The sequence below is a fragment of the Manis javanica genome, chromosome 13 (assembly GCF_040802235.1).
Source record: "Manis javanica isolate MJ-LG chromosome 13, MJ_LKY, whole genome shotgun sequence".
Lineage (NCBI taxonomy): Eukaryota > Metazoa > Chordata > Mammalia > Pholidota > Manidae > Manis > Manis javanica.
This window is the reverse complement of record NC_133168.1, coordinates 69913704-69936724: the sequence shown is the minus strand read 5'-3', so window position 1 is coordinate 69936724 and position 23021 is coordinate 69913704. Positions and strand designations below refer to the sequence as shown.

Genomic DNA, 23021 nt, shown 5'->3' with positions numbered 1-23021 from the left:
AATTTGTTTGCTGTTCTACTCTTTCTCCTCCCACTCCACCCACTGAAAAGGATGCCAGGAACTCCAACTTGTTTTTTTCCCCCAATTTAAGAGTTTGAAATCATATTTTGAAGACACTAGAATGTCCATTATTCATCCCCAAATCCATGCTGTGCCTTTTTCTGGAAGGTGGGAGCTCTAGAGGAGTAGTTTATCTGCCAATTGCAGGTTTCATTACAGAAGAATAGAAGGAAAGGGATTGTTTCTTATTTCCTTATCAAATTTAGTCAAAGTGCCAAGCAAGGTCTAAGCTTTCTACAGAGGCTAACATGTTTGGATTTCTTTGGAGTTTTTGTTTTTCTTACTACAATATTGTGGAATACATAAAAATATACTCCTACATGTTGGGCAGAAAGTCAAGCATAAAAGATAAAATTGAAAAGCCTATAGCTGTGGCTATATTACCCACAGCCTGCTCCAGTTTTCTATTTTATAGAAAATACAATTGATGTTATGATTATATTACAATCAATTTAACATAAAATATAGTGTAATCAGGAACCAAAGAAAGCTGGGGTACAATCCTCAGGAATTCTCTGTATGCACAACGCATAATCAAAAAGACCTTGGCATTCAAAATGATCTCAGCCTTTCATCAAATAACCAAGAGTGGCTGTTAATATAGAACTAAACAGCGATTCAACACAGTGAAAGGCCTGAACTACATATGCATCTCTGTGTCTACATAAATGGTAATTCAAACTGTTTATCTGCCAGGCAAAAATGAGCCACACAGGATGCGCTAAGCTACAAAGCAAAGTAAATGACTAACAACCAAAATTAGTTCCAAATTTTATTATGAATGTCCAAAGTGACAGCATACTGTGAAATTGTTAGGTTCTCATTGATTAAATTTCAAGAGACCACAGACGACTGCATTCCAAGCTCTTTAATTTGTGACAGAGTCAAAACAAAGAATGATAAAAATATTCTTTGGGGTGTAAAGAGTGCTTGTATTTGAGTTTTTACATTTTTTCTTTCCCTGCTGGTATGGTGAACACTGAATATTTCCAAAACACAAATCCTGGTATGGATACTTGCAGCAAATTTTTATGATCTCTGCCTGAATAAGAAGCTAATAAGAAATGTACTTATAAAGTATGTTTACAATACAATGGAATATGCCCGTTCATTCATTTCTTTCCTCTTCCACTAGGCTTCTCATCTGTCTGGGGTGCCTGCTGTTTGTAATACAGAAGACTATATTGAACTCTGTATTTTCTCAAAGCTGCTTTTTTTTTTTTCAATGAAGTCTTAAGACTTTAAACGTTTGAGAGTGTCCAAGGAGATGACTAAGAATGATGGATAAAGCCACCAGTCAAGAACACCAGTCCACAGTCTCTGCATGTTGTGTTCAAGAAAAAAGCCTGGTTTACTAAAGCTCTGGTTCTAGTAAACTGTAGTGCCAACACAATATGACTTTTCTCCCCTGACAGGTTTCCTTGCAGTCTGTCCTTTCTGTCACTGGTACTATATGATGCTACAGATGGAGTCTGTTGCCATTTATATTCCAATCAGTTATCCTGTGGAAGTGCGTATCGCTTACAGATGCAATACTGTTCATCTGAGTGGATCCTCAAAAAGAACAATTATGGACCGGAAACTCATAGAGTTCGTGTTTAAAATTTATAAACTTAAACCTGCTCCAACAGGTAATACAGGGAGGCATGCTTGCAACCTCTGGATTCAATCAGAAACAACGCCTGAGAGCACAGAGCCTTCTCAATAGGTAACGGCGGGTTCCTTTTAATGCTTCCTTAAACAAGATCCGATGTGATGCACATTAGAACTTTGAAGCACGTCTCATTTATTTCTACAAGGCCTGGGACACAGGAAGCTGCCAGGACTTCATTCATCATCTTGCCTGTTGACAAAAGGAACAATAACTGGTCATCACTAGTCAATGGAGTAACTTTTCCTAGTTTTTTTTTTTTTCCCCAAAGTAATTCCTAAAGAAGAGATGGTGTCAATACAACAGCGAATGTTTCAATGTTTGATGAATTTCTGTGCTCTAAAATGCCAGGTCTTCTTCCAAGAGAGCTGGAAGAACCAGCGTACACAGTGTTCATCTCTCTCCTAGTGCTGGAATGGTTCAGGAGAGACCCCGCCCCGGAAGTCAGCATGCCTCAGCTCTAGGTGTGGCTCCACTAGTAACTAACAACGTCCCCTGACCTTGCTGGGAATTGGTTCCTTCAAATATGGACTAAGAGGATTTCAATGGATGAACTCCAAAAAGGCAGTTAATCCAGCCACGTTAATGGCTTCACATGGTCCTGCCTTGACAGTCAGGTCTAATCACTTCAGTCGGTGGTCATGGTTAGGTTTGCAAAACACCTTCATCTGGGGGTCCTAGGGTCCCAGTACAATTCAGAATTAGAACCAGCCAAACTTCTGAGAAATCCAAAGATACTTATTATCTTCAGAAGTTGGTTAAAATCTTCTTAAATGATGATGTGATTAAGCTATATGGGTACAAAACTCTGCAAATCTACATGCCACATCTTTTGCTGTCTTAATATCTAAAATGTGTCTTTTTGGGGGGTACCTGATGGTTTTCTTAAATTAAGAAATAATTATGTAAAAGCTAGAGCACATTACAAAGCCATAAAATTCAACCAGTTGGACTAGGTTGGGTAATTATAACCAGTAACTTTACCAAGGCACACATCTGGTAAGCAGGGGTGGGTCTAGACATGGGAAGTCTGACTCCAAAACTGATGCTTTCAACTGCTGTGCCCAAATACCTCACCAATATTGTGATATGGTTAATATTGTAACACATTGGGCTGGAAAGTTTAATGTGACTTTCACAGCTGCCATAGGTGAATCAAAAATTAGGTTAAATACCTGGGTATGTGGGACAATTAATTCCCATTAGTAACAACATGATAAGCTTCAGTAATTGAAAACCTGTATTTACAAATTTTGATTTGCTCTTTACACCTCTGTGGCTGGTAAAACAAATGATGTGGAAACAACCACCTATTATTTATATTACGTTATGCTGTATCTTATCAGACCATTACATTCTATCATTCCATTATACATTTTTGAAGGCATCCTGGCTGTCATATTGACAAGAAAAACGGCTGAATTACTTTTTCATCTTTCTACCATGGTTTAGGCATAAGGCGAGTCATAATTTTGTGAAATGTGTGAATGAATCACACAAAACAAAACTGGCACCGAGACAATGTCTATTGCTTCGGATGATTCTGTTCTGCTAATGAGCTAACCCGTGAAACACTGACTTAGAAGCTACTCAAGAAGGAACAGCACTGAAAACCAGCACAGCCACTTTGACTCTGAGTAGCTGTTATAGCAAAGCTACAGAGCTGTTTCCTCAAATTTGGGTAACATTTCCCAGGCGGTAACAGGTGATCGCGACTGTCCAGAGAAAATCAACACTGGTGTGGCAAGAGGCCTCGAGATCACAATGGGGACAAAGGAAAAAGACGCAAAGGTACTCAAACTGTGGGCTGGGAACATGCAAGAGTGATCTCCTGAGACGTGCATATGTATACCGACACAGACTAAATCTCTGTGTTTTGGTGCCAAGTAAGAGAATTAAGTATTGTCTCATGACAAATGAACTTGAATTAAACAAAAAGTAAATTGATTACGGAGGTCCGGCAAGTATTTTTACGACCGTGGGTTTCTGGGATGCGTTGGCTATGTTGTAAGCGCCCGATGGAACCACTGTGAGAGGAGGTAAAATGATCCATCCCTGGAGAAGGTGGATGCCAAAAAGTGAACACCAAGTTACTCATGCAAGTAACCATTCAGAGATGGGATCATGGTCACACAGCCTGTATTTGGCAAATGCTCTAGTTTTCCCAGCCCTTTTGTGTTTATGAACTCTCTGGCCCTTATAATGCGGGACCAAGGCAGCCAAGATTTGAAGGCTTCAGTGACTTGCAAGTCACTGAGCCATTGGAATGGGAATGAGAACCAGGTCTCCTGTTCCCCAGCCAGAGCTCTTTCTCTATTATTTATATCACGTTATGCTGTATGTCTCTGGCTGGTAACATTGAACATTGAATTCATTATTATTACTCAGCTCTTCTGCACAGTTTTGTTACTACTACTATCCCTTGTATCAGAAGCCTTATGAAGAATGCCCTGCAAGACTGATACAACTGCCTCTACCAAGGAACTGAGGCTCGGAGCAGTGGCTTGCCCACTGTCACAGGGCAAGTGGCAGAGCTTGAACACAAAGCTGCATTAGCTTCACTCCTATGACTCCTGTTCTTTCTATTCACTGTGTGTTGTGTGTCATGAATCACCAAGCAGAAGATTCTATATATGCTATGGCACTCTACCTTTAGCACTGAATCCAACAATACGCTACTGCATCTAAAGCCTAGTCACAAAAAAAGACACCCAGCAAATCCAGAGATCTGCCACTGAGTGGACATTCCAGACACCTGGCTTATTCTGAGCTCCCTCAATAGCTAGATCACTCTTTGTTAGCAGTTACCAGGGTGCCTCATGACCCCCTAATACTGGCTGTAATTTCATAGTAAATGAAGAGTAGGAAGCCACAAACCCCACTTTTCCAAGAGAACATGGTGCAAAAGCTAAGACATTAAAAAAAATAAACTGAGAAGTAGTGCCTGGAGGTGAAACTAATGGAAACAATTGTAGAAGTTCTAGACCCGGTTTCCTGCAGCTTGAGTTGCCATAATTGATGGATTTCTTGCAACTGTCCTTCATTTTGAAATAAAACTATTCTTTTTTAAAAAGGGTACAATAAAGGTAAATCTATGTGGAGACACTCTTATCCAACTGTAACTCACTGGGTGGTCTACTGGATCCGGGTTACTTACATACATGTCTGAATCTATGCAAACAGCCCTGCAAAGCAGATAGATTCTTTAATCCTATGTTGCACATGAGAAAAACGAGGTTCAAAGAAGTTAAATAACGTAGCCAAGAAGACACAGCTACAAAGAGGGAGAGATTGGATTTCAAGCTAAGTGTGCCTAATGCCAAAACTGTGCCTTTCCTCTCACAGGCTGCTTCCCGGAGATACCTGAGAGGTGAATGGCTTCCTATCCCCTGACCTGCAACAGCACTGATGGTCAGCCAGAGGTGAGCAGGACAGCAGAGCAGGCCCAACTGCTCCCAAACAGTCATAACCTTTCGTACTTGCAGAAACCCAGCTCTAGAAACTGTGGGCAGGTTTCCAGGTCCGTTACACGGGTGACAGAGGTGGGAGGCGTGAGCACCAAGTAGTGTGCCTCCTCAGGGACCTGATGACAGGCAGGCCAGCTGCACCATGGAACAGGGTTTAAGTCGACTTCAGTTATGACGCAGAGGCCTCTGTAGTCTATCATCTCCCATTTTTCCTCCTAAAGTAAATGTGTTCTGATTTCCAAATGACCCATTAGCAGGATGGAAACACCTACAGCCTGAAGAATCATTTCTAAATTACAGTTGAGAAAGAGACAGGGTCTACAGAGAGGCTCTGCCCCCTTTCTAATTCACATCCCTTATATCTTCCCCCAGAGGGCCCTCGTCAGAGCTGCCAGCGGTCAGCCAGGAAGGCTGACTGCGATCTGCCATCCTCCACTCTCCTGTTCTCAACAGAGGAGGCAGCTTGTGGTCATGAAGCCAGTGGACGTGGACAGAAAACCTCCCCAGGGTGTGATGTGTCCCTGTACTGCACTCCTGCTACTGGATTGATCAAGGCGAGGGGCACTACCAAGAAAGCTAGGTCCTCTCCAACTCACTTTCAGATCCAAGCCTCAGGCCGGCCTGGCGCCCCGCCATGTCTAAAGGAAAATGCCAGAGGTGTTCAAGAATGCCAGACCCCAATCTGCCTTGTGCAGACAATCCATTTGGTCAGCCCATATGGGACCAGGATGGTTGGCCCAGATCTGAAAGTATCAGTGTGTCGACATATTCTATCATTTGCTAAATGTTTTATTGTTCTGTAGTTAAAAACCTACGTAGAATGTGTGGCGTGACACCCCATCAGATTAGGATAGTATGAAGAAGGCAGGTCTTTCCAAACACCAAATGTAATAATAATTAAAGGCAATTATTCCCTATTAGAGAAGTTCATTTCCATGACAGGGGATACCCAAGGGCTTCTCTATTAAACTGAGATCATGGTTTTATTTGCTGTGCATACACTGTATAATCTTGGAGATTCCCCAAAGAAGCTATTTAATTCCATTGTAATCAACCAATGTAATAGAGAGAGGGATTCCATTGGAATTAGGAATTTTAGGGCACAAAATTCTCATTTTAAGCATTAGAAAACTGAAGCTGAGAGGTCTCACACTTGCTGGTGGGCACACACAGACTGGGAATCTAGATGGCACACTGGTATCTTACCCTCCAGTAGGGTGTGTGTCCTATAATGGAGTCTTCCTTCTGCCATGCTCTCAGGCAGCCCTGGTGACAGAAGGGGTGCAGAGGTGCTCACTGCCACTCAGGTTACAGGAGCAGGGCTGAAGCCTGCCACCCGTCTGCCTGGCATGCCGTCCCTCTCTTCTCTACTTCGAACGTGCTTAGTCAGCCACTGAAGACGCTACCTGATGGCTGCCCCTCTGTCAGCCTTCACAGGAGGTTGAGGCCCGGGCACCAGTGTCCCTCAGTCTGTCCCCTGGGGAGAGCCCTGCTCCCTCCTGTGACTGTGAGCTCCCCTGTGGTGGGCTGGAAAGTAGAGGGAAGAGGCCCACGGCTCCTCACCTTCCTCACGGAACGGGGTGCCAGTGATTCTGCAGTGCAGTGCCCTTCCCCTGCCCGCTCTGCCCCCAGCCCCCAAACCAAACCAGCCTCACCCTTCTCCTTCCCCTCCCAACATTCTCCCTCTGTCAGCCATTCCTATTTGCAGGGGAGAATCTCCACAGGAACTAGGAATCTGCACATTTGTGGTTTTTAAAAAGTCACAGCATAGGCCCTTGTGGAAATACAAGAGAAAAAGAATCTCTGCTACAAGTCACATATGATGTCAAGTCTGCGCATTGACCCCCTGAGCTCAGGGGTGGGGGTCAGAGAGAAGACTAGAAGCAGGAGGAGGAAGAAGAGAAGAGCAGGTCACCAAAGGTGCCATTCTGTACCCTTCAGGGGCACTGCCCCGACTATAGGAAGGGCCGGCCAGGCTGCAGGCTCCACGAGGCAAGGCCAGGGTCTGTGCCCCAGTCCTTGGTCCAGGGCTTCTCACCGGACATTCAGGGAAAGAGTGGAGAGTCAAGAAGCACCGGGTACTCATCCCAGAGGTATAAGCCTCTACCTGTGACACCCTGAGTCATTTCGACCATCCATATAGGAAACAGCCCTGAGCCACTCATGCTGCTGCAGTGAGACCCCTCGGCTGGAGGCCTTCAGGCTGGGGCCGATGTGGAGGGCCGACAGATTTACCGGAGGGCTTGTTTCACACAGCTCTCCTGGTTAGAGCTGGATAGGTTTGGCTTGGAGCTTCCAAGAACATACTGTATCATTAATGAGTGGCTGGTCACACGACAGGCTGCCCTCACTTTAGAATTGGTCATGTTCTAACTATTAGTAGTGGGGTAGATTCTTTCTCTCCCCAGGATGGAGCAAAACATATTAACAGTCATTTAGCAGCACTGACAGCTAACTTTGAAAGACTTTCAATATTTTTACTAGGTATAAAGCTTTACGCATAAAGCACACTTTAGAGACACAGGACATCAATTAAATCTTATTTTTAGAGTATTGAAAGAAGTTGGTATTTAAATGAAATCCCATCATTAGTCTTTTCTGTAAGGCAAAGTAACCTTTTGAAAAATGAACAATCACCCATTTAAAAAAATTTCAATTTTCATATATCCAGTTTGCTTAAAGCAAATTCAATCTGGTGTCCTCGGCTGTCTTCACAACTGACTGGCCATCCAGTTGAGCAGAAGCAGTTTGTTTTTTAATAGCTGCAGAAACTCATTTGCACACTGAATCAGCAGAAGAGAACTGATAAGGCTTAGGTGAGTAAATGACAAGCCACTCACTTTTCTTGAAGGCCAGGAAATACAAGCCCATGAAGGTGACCACTGGCATTCTCGGGACAGGAACACCCACCCACAGCCTTGTGGGACAGCTGATGAGGACAGGGAGCCAGGAAAAGCACTTCCGGGGACACAGCCCAGCCTCCCGCACAGGCTGCCTCTCACGGGGGACCCAGTTATGCCTCCTTCTGATCTTTCCTTTGGATGCAGGATTGGGCTTTATCTCCTTGCCCAGAATAAGTATTTAAAATCAGAAATTGGCTGTTTGAAAGAACCTAGGATGGTGAGTGAGTGAAATTAAAAGAAGAAGAAAAAAAGAGAGACTATTCTTCCCCCTGTGCGTTTGGAGAGGCCTGACTAGTAAATGCCTTCATGCCTGATTTGATGGTTTCTGATTTGCGCTCATTTGCCTTCATTTCACACAGGTTTTCTCTCATGTGCTCATAAAATGACAAAGATGGGAACTAGGGCTCCATATTCATAGAGGGAGTAGTGTTAGCAAAGGAAATAACTGGGGTCATATTTACACTCAAGACGACAGAGCAGAGGGGACTCAGGCCAAGTCCTGTCCTGCCCGCTATTCACACCTGCAGTCAAGTGCTTTAAAGTCAGCATGATTTCACCTCTCACACCGGGTAACTGATGTCAGGGAGAAACACTATGCTTGACTTGCATGTCTTTTTTTTTTTCTTTTTTTTTACAGAATAATACTGTTCAGGAAGGCACTGTCCTATTGTAATAAGCTCACAGAGAACTCCAAACATGATCCAAGTTAATGAACCACTAATAGATTCTCTTTTTTTTCTACAAACACAGCAAGTCTCAGGAACATTTGTCTTGAGCAAATCTGAAAGCACAGAACAGAATAGGACGTGATTTTTTTTTTTTTAATGGGTTGCTTTCTATAATCATGTTCTCAGAAGCCTGGGCCAGGATTTGGGATAAGAAAATCTCATTCGCAGTGTCTGCGAGCTGATGCGTACCACACCTGTGCCCCACACGGAGCTCCCTCGTGCTCATGAGGTGATGTGGCATGGACCATCCCAGGGCATGTCTCCTAACGCCCTGGGCCATGGCACCTTGGGTGCCATCCAGCTGCCCAGAGCTGCATGCCTTTTCACAGAAAGCCTTAGACATTTGTGAGGGACCCATCTCAGATGTTAGCAAACCCCCAAATTACAAACTCCATGATAGTATGTCACTTTCCCTTAACACAGGTACACCCTGATAAGTAGGAAAAGGCCGAGTGCGGACGTGGATGACAGCAGTCAACTGGGCTGACTCACCAGCTAAGTATCACATCACCACCCACTTACTTTGCCATCAGGGCTATTCACATCTGTGCCATTCCTAGCAAAACTGTAGATTAGGACATGCTGTGAGTCAGCTTGGAATGGATGAAACTGTGTATGTTAGAGCCAGGAATGCCAAGGGACTCAAGTGTTCATTTGTAATTAATTTGCTATTTCCAAGCTGTGAGAGTCCATTGTGCAGGGCACATGGAAACCAGGCAGCCTGGGCAGAAGCCAGCCTGTCTAGTCCTTCATGGGACCCTGCCTGCTCCTGCCCCCCAGTCTCTGAGATATAGTTTGAAAGCCACTGATCTAACATATACAAATTTTGTTGGAAAGGCTTGTTCTAAAATGATTTTAAGCAGAATCAATGAGACAGGTCAAAGCAGGGGCCACTGCAAATGCAGCATGCCCGTGGATCCCCAAGAGAATCCTGCAGACTCCCTAGGATGTGACTCCCTTGATCGACGTCTAATGCCCTTTAGGATTTCTCATGGCCGTGTAGGGTCTAGATCCTTGTCAACATCAAGTATCACATTTTGGGAAGTTGAAATGTTTCCCAGGGAATGAATTCCTCTCTGCAATTATAACATGTATCAAAGGAAAGCTCAATCCACTTTACAAATAGTAATTCAAGAGGAAATAACCTCTTCCATTTAGGGCTAGGTGCAAAAACCTCAGGCACGCAAGCAGATTCTAAGTAAGCTCTTCTTCTCTTTACATCTCTTACTCTTTCCCCCAATCATATGTACACTGAGGAAAAGCCACAAAACCCTCTAAGGTGTAAGTACACTCATCATTGGTGTAGGACAGTTAAATTAACTGTTCAAGTAAACGAACTCCCTGTGATGCAGCAAGGATGGACGGCCCTTAAGCAGCACCGTCTGCACCAAGGGCTACGAAGCAGGGAAAATCTGGGTGAAAAGTGGGGACAGAGCTAGCTGTGCTTGGCACAAGTGGCTTGGCTGGGAGATGGGAGAACTGAAAAAACACAGTTCCAACAGGTCCCAGGACTACTTGAGCATAGCCCTCTATGTTACTCTACTCATACAAAATTATTATGCAACAGGAAAATGATGTCCATTTTGAGACACAGCTAGTTTATAAAAGTTTGCAAATCAGTTGTCTTTTTATATCTTCAAAAGTATCAGCTACTTACTTTTCCAACCACTGCCACTGAACACACCCAAAAGCCTGTATCCTCTCTGGCAATTTCAAAGAAAACACTCCTGCATCTTTGGACAACCTTGCCCTTGACTATTTCTTCTTTTCCTTAAATGACCACTGGAAGTTAACTAGCACATCTGTGTAAATCCTGGCAGGGACACGGGGGATACAAATTCATCAGCACAGTGCAGAGGGAGGGAAACGGGCACCTCGGTCCTTTCCCCAAAGCACAAGCAGCGACCATTAACCTCAACTCACAAACGGGGATACCGGCTCCTAGAGGCCCTGGTCACCTCCTCAGCTTGCACAACTACTGCAAGGTGGAGCCAACATTTGACCCAAAGTCTCTCCTCTTTTCTGTGATGGTTCCCCAACAGAGGACTGCACTCCATCCACCTCAAGCTCAGCATGCTTGTTGATGTCGTCGCGCGGGCTGAGCGAGAGGAACCATTTGTGAGGCTGCACAATGAACTCCGCAAAGCACCCCTCACATCAGGAACCCGCCGCTGGGATGGAGCTGCCAGCGAAGCACAGGCAAGCAAATCATCTCAGCAGCGTTCCATTTCTGGTTTTCTTTCTCTCTGGAATCATGACAAGCCACAGTTTTTTCACTTTCTGTAACTCACTCTTTGGAACATCTCCTGGGAGTATTAATAGAGTGTCACTCTGGAGGACCTGCCTGAGGTTCCCAGGGGTACCTAGTAGAGTAAGTGAGGCCAGCTAGACCTACACACAGGCAACCAGGGAGCAGGGCACAGGGTCACGACACAGGGAGAAGCCAGGCACTACCAGCAGCTGTAATACATAACCCCAGGGGCTCCCAGGCCACGGGAACACAGGATTCACATCCACTCTTGGGTGCACTATATTCAACTCATAAATAACCACGCTTCAGGAGTCTCAAAAGTGTTGACAACAGATACTTGATTGCAGTCAAAGGACCCAAATAAATAGTTTATCTCTTCATTTATTTCTATTTAAGAAGAAGTGAAATTCAAGCTACAGTTTAGATGTGGTAGTATGTTAGGGTTTGTCCTTTTTAAATTTACATCAATCCTCAATTATGTTTCCAATTAATGATTTAAAAATTTGTTTCAGTGGATACTATGGCATAATCTTTCTTTTTGGCTTATTCCATCTGTGCTTTAGGCCTCTGATATCTCTGATGTTCCTTAAACTGGCCAGAAAGTTTTTACAGTTAAGTTACACTTGGTGACAAATATAAAGTAAAAAAGGGTATCCTCATTTCTCACAGAGTCCTTTGTATTTTCAGAGAGCTTTTCACTATGATTTAAATGGCCATGTCAGTGGCGTTAGGTGAACTCTGATTTTGTTTTGTTACATGTAAAAGTGAAATGGTCAGCTCACTACTAATGGTACCCATGCTTGGAGTGTTTTTCTAATAGTGAGATTAGCTTTCACTCAGCCATCTCTCTCTCTTTGGGTCCAAGATATTTTTTCTGTCTCTCTCTCAAAAAAAAAAACCAAATATCTCTGAAGTGAAATAAAAACCACAATCCTCATTTTAAAGTGCTAAATTCTAGCCCACCTATCCTCAGCCTCAAAGTTTCTAGCCCACCTATCCTCAGCCTCAAAGTCCATCTGCAGTTATCTGAGAGTCATTTCTTAGGTTTAGTTAAAATAATAAAGTCCAAATCTGTACATTATTTGTTTTAAATAATAAATCAGAAAGGAGTCAAGGTCATCCCTATAACTGTCACTATCATTTATATTCAATATGTTTTCTCGAGTGGGGGGAAAATGAGGGGACACTCAGGGGATGGTCACCCAGGATGTTCATACACGCATTATCATTCATCACGTGTATTTCAGCTGAAGAAAGGCTCTGAGGGAACCATGGCTCCCAGCAGGGGTGCTAAGATAGCAGGACTCAAGGCTGACATGAGAGCTGATCTCTTTTAGAACTGCACAGAGCACTGAAACATCCTAACAAATGACAAATCAGTCCATATCAGGGAACTAGGGTTGCCAGATTCAGCAAATGAAAATACACAAGAAATAATTTTTAGTACAGGACATACTTACACTAAAAATTATATGTTGAGCATCTGCTATTCCACTTCATTGGCCATTCTATATTTTACTCACACCCTATTAGGGAGTCAACTGGATGGGTGCCCTGGGGATATTGAGCTAACGTAGCAGGTCGTGTGCATTTCCAAAGCAAGATGGGCACAAGGATTGAAGGTGCTTTTCAGGATGTTTATGCTTCCCTACTTATCCCTTACAAGTTCTCTCCTTTTTCTCCATCAGGTAACTACTGTGAGCATACCATATGCCTGGGACTATTGCAGAAAGAAGCTGGAGGCAGAGAGGTGAATAAAGCTCTGGGTCTCTGCTCAGGGAGCTCACATTGCTGGCAGAGAGACAACTAAATAAACAAGTGATCAGCAGCATGCTGTAAAAGAGAACAGCGAGGGAAAAAGACAGTCAGGCTTAGGATGGGTGCTGTTTTAGACAAAGGGCTCTTCAAGCCTTTCCCTAAATAAAGACAGAGCATATGTGTCAGAGTACATGACAGTGTGGAAAAGTGGGAGAGGCAGAGAGTGGGGCGGCGGGGGCGGTAAGAGGAGTCACCTGAGCTCAGAGCAAAGCTCTCTGGAATCATTTAGAGGGAAAACAAAGAGCCTGCAGGCCAACCCATTAGCACAGGAAACCAGCATCGTGAGTAAGGAAGCCGGGCCTCCCTTTAAGAATGCTGGGCCTCTGGCCATCTACAGTGCCTTTTGGGAAGTCAATAGTTAACACTGTTCACAAAGTGTGTTAGGAAGGTACGTCTGTGACCAGGACACTCCCCCATCTCCTAGCAGCAGGTCCAGGCAGACTCAGGAGGAACGCGTGGCCAGGGCAGATGCGAGAACGCGGCCAGGACCACGCGCCCCCCTCCGAGCACCTGGTGGATTGTGTCCACCTGGGAACATGTTGGAAGTCAAGTTCCCATGGCTCTTGAATCTCTTCCCTGTCCAAAAGGACAAGGACAATATCTGATCTTAGGCCACAGTCACGGCAGCAATGACCAGAACCAGGAAGCCTGCCACCATTTATCAGTTAGTCGATGACAGTGCGCCTTTGGCTCACACCCAAAGTTCTAAGGAAGGACTTCCTTTTATAGCTACAATAAATACATGAATTAAAAAAATTTTTTAAATAGATCAAAATGTCCATCCTTAACAACATGCCTATCTGAAAAAAATTGTTTTTTACTAATCAAGAAAAAACTACAGCTCACTTTAGCCTGTAAGAATGTGCTCTGCCCTTTGGCACCCAGAAGTGCAGACATGCAAATTTACCTTTCATTTCAATCAAGTTCCTCCCTGAGGGATAGTAATGGGTCTCATGGGATGAACAGGTCGAAACTAATGTCTGTTCATACAAGAGAACCCAGACTTCACAGGTGTGAACCACACTCCTAACAAGGAGACAGCCCCAAACAGCACATCTTTCACACCAACAATTCAGAATTGACACATGATGCTTTGGGGAACCGCAGCTACATCACAGTATAAAAGACAGACCCACAGAATCTCAAGTCCAAGGGGACTTACATGTCGTAAGACGGATGACTGCTTGGATCCCTATTGGAGTTGCCTCTAACTTCTCTGAAAGTGGTCTTTGTCCAGGCAGCCTTCCCAGTGGCTGGGCCTCTGTTTTGAGGCTCCCATTTCTTCTGGGACAGCGCCAAATCCGAGACAGCTCTGGATTTGTGCTTCCTTCTGCTGTCACAAATGATATATCCAATCCTTCAGCTGCACTCCACTTATTTTAAGCCAGGGGCCATAAAATCCCTTCAGTGTGCTCATCTGACATACACAGTCTCCCTCAAATCTCAGTCATTTTCCCGTGGACACATTCAAAATGTGTGCTTTAATGTACGGAAACTGGAACTGAATTTAAAACTTCAGAGGAGGCCCGATTTGTGGGGAGAAGGGTGATACTGTCGGGGCTCATTTCCCATCTCGGCGTGGACAGCGTTCTGTGGCAGAGGCCCGAGGGCTCCTTGCCTCCAGGACGGGCCGCACCGGCCTCTCCCTCAGGGGTTATTCTGCACCCGACTCTTGCAGCATCCGAGTGCTCTGGACCCAAGTACAGAACTCACCCAACCTTGAGTGCTTCCACCCTCACGTCACCTACAGGTTGAATAAGGCTGCATGAGACCCATTTCCTCATTCAAATCAATAACAAACAAGCTGGGGAGGCCAAGGCCGAGGGCAGAAATCTCTCCTACTTCGGTCCTGTGACTGGGCCTGTGGCGGTGGGCAAGCGCACACAGTGGAGGAGCGACAGCAGCTGCCCAGCCGCACTGCCTCCCCGGTGGCAGTCCTGCCCCTCCTGTTTCCAGCTGCCCTGGTCTCCCGCTCCCCTTGTTTGGCCTCAGTGCCCCCTTCCCACCCAGCTGGGCTCGCGTTCCTCCCTCTGACCCAGGCCTCAGCCCCTCCTGTCTGCCGCACTCTCGGGCTGGGCAGGGTCCCGCCCAGGACTCCTGGACAGACTGGGGCCTGGGCCCTCCCTGGCAGTCCCTGGGGTGGGTGACACTGGGCCACCACAGGTACTTCAAGAAGGGTGCTTCAAGCTGGTCAGGCTGCACCGCCATCCACGCCCTATTTCTCCATCCTTCTCATAAAGAAATTAAACAACTTTCTCAAATACCTTACTGAAATCCTGATACCCACCACCTCCAACACCAACCTCTTCAGAAGCTGCCATCATGTTTATGGCCGGAATTGTCCTTAGTGGACCTGTGCCAGTTCCACTGGAGCAGAGAATCCCTTTTCAACAGCCAACAAGTCTTTTAATCCATTCTTTTCAGCTGCACACAGGGGCCCATGACAAGTTCACTGCCTGGAATTCTAGGAAATTACCTTTCTCTTTGCTTGAAAATCAAAATATCTGCCTCACTCCAAACATAGGCATCCTCCCCTGCCTTCCACAATTCCTGGACTGCAGCAACGCGGAGGCCCAGCTGTACATTCTTCTAGTTCCCAGGGATGTACTTTGTCAAGGCCAGGGCGATACAGAGAACTCGGAGGGCCCCTCACGTTCGTGAGGCCTTCCAGCCTCTCCAGGCCAGCTTCACTCTATCTGTTCGGACAAAGCCACGGCCCGAGGCAGCCTCCGCCTTGTTCCTCTGCCCTGAGCGATACTAACAGGACACTTTGGTTGCCTTCAGTATTTTGCGTATGCCTCGTCTCAAACCAACCTCTCCCCTCACGATCCGCCCTCTGCAGTGTGACCTCTGCCGCCTCATCCCGGGTCATGTCCTTCTTTCCTGTGAGCGTCATTTCCGATTAGGCCCCTTGGAGAACAGGGTTTACACAAGGACCTGCGTTCCTTCTTTTCCTCAGGATTCGGTGTTGCTTTACGTATACTAGCAGGATTAGATTGTTGAGTTTATTAGTCCTCCTCTGTCACCTTCCTTGCTTGAAACCCTGTCCACTGGCTTTATCTATGAACCCTTTGAAATCTGTCCTCCAGAAAATGTTACAGTCCGAGCAGGAGGTTAGCCATAGGCAGTCGCTACCTGTATTATGCATGTCTACACCCTTGGTAGTGATGGCAGCTTCCCACTGCCTTCACACCAAGCCTCTACGCGAGTTCCCGCCAGCACCCAGGACATATGCATCACCACACACATTCCCACAGAGGCACAGGTGAAGCCGCGGGCCCGAAGGGGCCCAGTGAGTGAGCGGCAAAGCCAGGAAGAACACAGCGCCGGGTGATCCCAGGACCCAGGTGCGTCCTCTACCCTACACTGTCTTACAGTCTTAAACGCTCTAAAAAGTTCTTATTTTTTTAAGAGGATGATTTAACTACTTCTTTTCCAATGCTTCTTCTACATATTATTTCATTCTTTTTTTCTCACTGCATTTATTTTTATCTCCATGCATATATATATTATATATACATACATTTATATATGTATATATAATATATATATATATTTTTAGGAAAGATTGACATAATGTTACATTACTTTCAGGTGAAAAAGTTTTTCTTTTTTGCAGTGTTTTAGTCTATATGGCTAACAGAGTTCTTTTCTATATTCTTAGGAAGAAAAAAAGCCCAGATTTAGGATAAATAGATGACTTTATCTTTTCCATACTAACTTCTATCTTGTAGTTTTTTCTACAGTATGCATTACTTAGTATGATTTTTTTAAATAGAAAGGATAACCAAAATAGAATCTGCATATTCTGAGACCCAATTTTATCTATACAATGGCACAGATACTCTTCTTGAACATATAGCATAAGTTTAAAAAAATTAACGAAAGGAAGTTTTGCAAAATCGAGAGGCTTTATGATTGGAATTTTATTATAAAAATAGGAGAGAGATACATTTATTTTTCAAAGAAGCATCTAGTCAGCTGGATTGGGATGGGGGTGTGGCAGGCCTGCATAAACTTAGGTCTCCATTATCGCCATCATAGGGCCAGGGAATCTACGCTGATGGCCCCCCTCAGTGCTCCCATTTTTCTGTTGCCTGGCAGATGCCTCCAGAGGTGGAGTCTAGCTCCTAAAGGCCTTCTGTTTACCTCCCCACCCTATTCAATTTCTACATGGGAGAAAATATGATTGATAGGTGTAGAGGGGACCTGGTCCATTTAGTAGAATTCATTAGCTAATGAACTGTGAATACTTGGGGAGTTTTTCTAAATGTATTCTAACAACATATATTGATTTTATGTACATTGTACAAATCCAAAGTGCACAAGCTGGAATCCTGGTCTTAAATGAACCTGGACATTTCTTAGGCATGCTAAGAAATTTGACAGAGTCAAGGACTAAAACCTAAACTCTACTTTTTGAAGACTGAATTTAAATTGTTGTTAGACAAACTTCTGAGTTAAATAGTTTAATTCTGGTCAAGGCCAATCTCAGTTGGTAAATCAAGATGCTTATGGTATATAGTGCAAGAGGAACACTTTTTTCCAGTTGAACAGTTATGTAGATATATATATATATATTTCATAGTTTAAAAAAAGTTATATAGATCAATGGTTTGGCAGTTGGCTGAAGTAATTCCATAAATCTGTAGAGTGCATCTGTTAGCAGTTTGGAGTTTCTACAGCAGACTAACAATTTGATGATAGCAAGCTGTCTTCCAATTAATGTTCCAGAAAACATTTTATTTCAAGATCTTTAGAATGAGAGCCAACATTTTCTGGGATTCAGTTATGTGAAACATCAAGGCAGTTTTTGCCATTTATAAATAATTTTTCATATTTAGGGTTAATAAGCAGTATGTCTTAAAAAATGTTTTGTTTGACTTTCTAAAAACCTGAACCGAGACTCTTTAATAGTGTCCTACCTCTAATCTTTCCTAACCTAATGGATAAAGCCACCACATTTAAAACCATCACATATACATACAGCATTCCCTTTCTCAAAATTATGCAATTTTCCTTGCATTCAGCCCTTAGCAGACCTGAAATCAGACTTTACAAATGTTCACGCTCCCCAAAAGATTCAGTTGGCTTCCTTAGGCTGGCTTCCCCGCCAGCCCCCGCAAGCCTCAGCCATTTTCTGTAAAAATCACATCCCCTACTGTCTTCAAAAATCAAGAGACTAACCTCCTTATGAAGCCTCTCAGCCGCCGACCTGGGTCCCATGGAGTCGCATGCAACACACGGAGTGCGTACTGGGTCTCCTGCCTTCTGTCACTATTACACTCGGAGCTTCTAAGTGGATGACAGCACTTAATTTCTCTAGCACCCAACACAGTGCCTGGACACTCAATTATCTGTTGGGTGAACAAATAAATAAACAAAGCCTAAAGCAAACTAAAGACCAAAAGGAGCTCATTCTTACAGTTACAACTTTGCCTTTTTTTCTGTACTATTTCAAATAATAATGTAGGAAATCTGAACACCTGTACTAATGTATTTTTTTCATCTGAAAACTGATAAAATGGTAGAAAAAGCTTCATATGCTGGCACTTACTTTCTATCCTATCCTATAGCTTTTGATTTATAAGCTGTCGGCTCTTGAGTCTATAACCTTTATGGATATGGGACTAATGTCTTATTCAACCTTCTATCAACTATAAAACCAGGCTGGTGTCTTTGGACTGATTGATGCATATGGGTATAGAGTGGACCTGGTCCACTTAGTAGTTTCATTGACTAAAGAACTGTGAATACTTGGAGAGTTTTCCTAAATATATTCTAACAACATACATTGATTTTATGTGTTTTAGACACAGGTGCTTAATAATTCCTTGGGGGAAGCATCGAAGGTTGGGCAGGACATTCATTACTTCCCTTGTATGGGAAAGAGAAGCAGATAAAGGATATGTGTGTACACAAGACTATTGCTACTAGAATTATACCAAGTAGTGAATTACCATACGAATTACCATAAGCAGTGAAAAACAGAGGAGAGCATTGACCTCTTGGAAAGAAAAAAAACCGGCACACTTGATGTGCAACAGGCAAGTCTCTCTCTGACATTCCAATCCAGGCAGCCTCCCCACGGGCCACCATGGACAGCACAGCAGCTTCAGGGAGGACTGAGGGGGGAGACACTGTAGGTAACTGGTCATTTGGCCTCCGGAACAGTCTGGTCAGATTTTATAGCTTCAGAGTGCTAAACAGCTACTGTGTGAAGCCAAATATATAGAGGCAGTTAAAACCTGTAATTACTTTGGCCATTTTTGCTGTTATTGAAGTCGCTGTCTAACTACATCCACACTAGTACAGAATGGGCAGGAGGCCAATTTCACTTTGTTTGCACTCCAGGCCTGATGTGTATTTTTACTACTACAGGAGAAACTACTGTCTACTGAGATGCCTGAAATGTGTGGTGGGTACTCAGTATCGGCTTGCTGAATGCGTGGTTTCTAACTAAGTCCTTAACAGTCAGCATATGCTAGGATCACTTCAGGTTGTGATGACGGAAGTTTTCTTACATTCTGCTACCAAAGATGCCGTCCTTGTAACACTGAGCATACAGAGCACAGGCTTCATGCTGACGCCTGGCTACGTTTCAACAACTTGGTGATGTGGTCTCACCACAGGGGACATCCCTATGGGACACTTACAGAGTACAGGCTGGGACTGTGCCCAGAATGAGGGCTCCTGTTACCCTACAGTTCTGCAAGGGGGAGTTAAGGCAGACTCCTGTGGGAGAATCCGGCTCAGGCATGAGATGATGGCGGACGGCAGGTGTCGGAGCTGGCATGGGAGCCCTACTCTTCCCTTGTTCTTTCTCCTCTCTCTGCTGCCTGTGAAAGCCCAGGACCAGGGTGTGACCTGTTATAGAAGAATGCCGCTTCCCCATTGTTAGGAAGCTACTAATTAAAATTATACACCACTGCCTTGCCCCAAACTAGAGGGATCATGGCTAAAATACTATTATTTGGGGAGCAGGCAGAGTAGTAAGAATTCCACGGTCATTTCACCACCTCCCCCCTTCCCAAGTGGTACTTTCCCTCCAGCAGAACGTAAAGATAACAAGTTCGCCAGTTGCCACTAAACAAATCCACGGCCTGCACGCACTCCTTCTACCGGCCCTTCCTGTCAAGGCTTTACGGACTGTGCTGACCCTGCAGCAGTCCTCCCAACACCTCACCCCCTGCACACACGCTCCTCAGCCCTCGCCTCTCCCTTGAGGGCACTAGGAGTCACTGGGCCACATCTCCCAACGCATCCTTCCCTGTGACTCTCTCCTCGCCCGCCTGCCATCACCTGCCCCTGGTTCTGTTGCTGCACCTTGCTCCCTGCTCCACTGGGCCCTGTTTCCGCATCCCACAAGGAAGGTGCAACACTATTTAGAAAGAGAGGAAATTTCCCACCTCAATCACAAACATGCACAATCTACCGGCGTTGCCTTTTCCCAGCCAAGGAGTTTTTCCTGCAAAGGGAGGAGGACATTTAGTTCTTACACTTCACAAACACAGCCAAGGCTAAATCTTAAAGCACATAAATATTCAACCTGATTGAGCATTTGTGGTGATACGTGCTGAATATTTTCAGCTAAGTATAATGAACAGTGGTAATTTTAAATAGAATTTTCTTGAGGAAAATACAAAACATGTTCAGGGCTTTCCAAAAAAAGTCTTATAAACTGCTTGCTGCCAAGTGTTTTCCCTGCTAAGGAAATGCCTCTCAGCAGCACTGAAGAGTAAGGGTGACCGCTAACTGCCTGCCTGCGAGATCATAGGTATTTGGACCATGGAAACAGTCAGGATGCAACACACACCCTTTCCCAGTTAGATTCCCGGTGGGCAGCTCCCTCAGGCCCAAGGTCTTGCAGGGACACTTCCCGGGCCCCCCTCATGACAGAGCCAGAGGCAGCCTGGGGACAGCGGAGGGCTCCGCAGGCACACACCGTGAGCAGGGGCGGGCAAAGAGGAACAGTGCCTCCTAAGACATTACTTAAAGAGATCTCTAAATCGGTTTCAAAAAAATCCATCTAAATAAGATAATAAGGGTCATGAGTACTCAAAGCACATGCCAGACCCTGGGCTAAGACATGACCTACATTACATCATGCGAGCCCCAAGCAGCCCTCGGAGGAAGGCATGTTACTAGAAGTCCTGTTCCGCATGAAGGAATTTAGCCTCAGACACTTCAAACTGTCCTCCCTGCCCTCTCAAGGCTGTTCATGGGGGACACTGGATTCGAATCAGACCAACCTCAAAGGCCAAGCTTTTAACATGACCGAATACCGCCTGTTATTGGATAGTCTAATAGTGCCTAAACTTTGCACTTAGTTTGAAGTAAAACAGATCTGCTACTGTTTTTATTCAACAAAAATAAACTTTCTTAATTAACTGCAAGAACTTCAAAGTGTTTCCAAATGAAAATACAATCAAGCGTGCACGTTCAGAAAGCCATTTGGTGTGGAAAGGAAAAAAGAATGGGACTCGATGTTCTGCATTTGGGAGGAAAAGCCCAGCCTGAAATTAAAGAAGGAAAGTTGGTCCCTTGAAAATCAATGAGAAATAAACCCCAAAAACAAAAAACACAGGCCTCAAAGTTACATGTAAATTTCTGTGTGTTCAGATATAAGAACTAATTTGGAAAGAAAACAGATGACTTGTCTACAATACACATTAAGTCTCAGTTATCTACAATGTTGAGAAATGAGACATTCCATGTAAGGTTGTTTTTCAGAACTGTAATTGCACATGGAACATAAAGACAGCTCAGTCCGCAGTGGCATTTTTGAACAAAGATACAAAACCTTTGGCTGGCTTTGCTCCTTATTAGCCTTCTCTGCCTTATCTCACGACATAAAGCTGCCCACTGTTCCTCTGGCAGCTGTGAGCTCTACGTTAGATGTGAAATCTAGTGGCTGGACGAGAGGTAGGTTTCCTGCTCTACCAGGACAACTTGTCAGCCTCATCTCTGTAATTATTGCGGGCTAGAATACCAGATGACCATGACTCTTAGAGCAACGTCAGAGGTAATGAACCTGAATTCATTCTCTGATGCATATGTGAGCTTCGTAAGTAACCTCTTGCACTCACACAGGCCAGCAGTCACCTGGCCCTGTGTGCCCTGTCCTTCAATCTACCCATGAACATACACACACACTCCACCGACCCCCAGGTGGCCCAATGTCCTCTAACACCACCCTCGGCCTGCCTGCTTGACCACAGCCGCCTTGACCGACTGCCCTGACTGTGACCGCCTGGCCTGCCCAAAGCAGACGCAGTCAGCCTGGCCCTGCCAGTACCTGGTGCTCCTCCTGCCCAAGTAGCCCCTTCACAGCGGCCTGGGCTCTGCTCAGGAGCCTCTGGCACTCACTGAGTTCCAACTGCTGTGTTTAAATGAAAGGTCCGGGTTAAGTAACTTTAAATAAGTCAGAATTCTTCTAAGTACTTGGCCATTTGAATGGTTTTGGAAGTAAATCATCAGCAGCGGCCTCAAGTGTTCTCCCATGGGCCTTCCAGCAGCCCCTCCGAAGGGCTGCTCTGGTGCCTGCACACCAGGCCTCAGGCACTAACGGAGTGTAAGCGAATCATGGATTCTTACTGGGGTTTCCTCACATAGAAACACCACACCCAACTTACTATCCGATAAAGAAGCATGAGACTTTGAGGTTAGAGAGAATATAACTTAGTCTGCAGACTAGAAACGTAGAGCCAACCTCTACAGTTGACAAAGTAAAAGGGAAGTTTTACAGGATGCATTTATGGAGGCTGGATAGAGTGCCTGGTTGGGTCCTTCCTGGGAGCTCCCTGAGGACAGGGCCAGCCAACCCTTGCTCACTGCGTATCCCCATCGTTCCCCATGGCACATGGCAGGCACTCAACAGATGTGTTGAGATAAATGGCCAAGTCAAGTTTGGAAGCCATTCTGGGGCATGAACTATCTGGCAACAATCCTCGTCAAACACACCCAGAGGTGGCCATTCCTGCCTTCCCCTAGAGAGTTCACAGATTAACCTGCCAACTTCGGCCAGCAACCCTTCTCCTTTCTAGATCATTCAAATTGCATGATTTGTGATGGCTGTACTGTATTCATCTGACGTCACAGTCAAAAAGTAGGGTGATCATATAATTTACTGTACATGGCAGA

The 23021-nt window shown here is 44.8% G+C and overlaps 2 protein-coding genes across 7 annotated transcripts in view; both read right to left on the bottom strand.

Annotated features, from left to right (window-relative positions):
- The window catches only part of TIAM2 (TIAM Rac1 associated GEF 2), a 279674-nt gene extending 261561 nt beyond the window's left edge, over positions 1–18113 (bottom strand). Inside the window, exon 1 of the mRNA XM_073219792.1 lies at positions 18066–18113. The gene's annotated coding sequence lies outside the window, so the exon portion shown is untranslated. The remainder of the gene's footprint in view (positions 1–18065) is intronic.
- SCAF8 (SR-related CTD associated factor 8) overlaps positions 1–23021 on the bottom strand; it is a 187847-nt gene that overhangs the window by 48558 nt on the left and 116268 nt on the right. The window contains exons 22-24 of one of the 6 annotated variants that reach the window (XR_005062692.2): positions 20288–20346; positions 18066–18235; positions 820–1903 (exon numbers count right to left, since the gene is read on the bottom strand). The exons of 3 other annotated variants lie outside the window; for them this stretch is intronic. The gene's annotated coding sequence lies outside the window, so the exon portion shown is untranslated. Of the gene's footprint in view, positions 1–819; positions 1904–18065; positions 18236–20287; positions 20347–23021 lie in introns of those variants that run through there. 2 more of the 6 variants (XM_037023452.2, XM_073219800.1) reach the window with 2 other exon arrangements.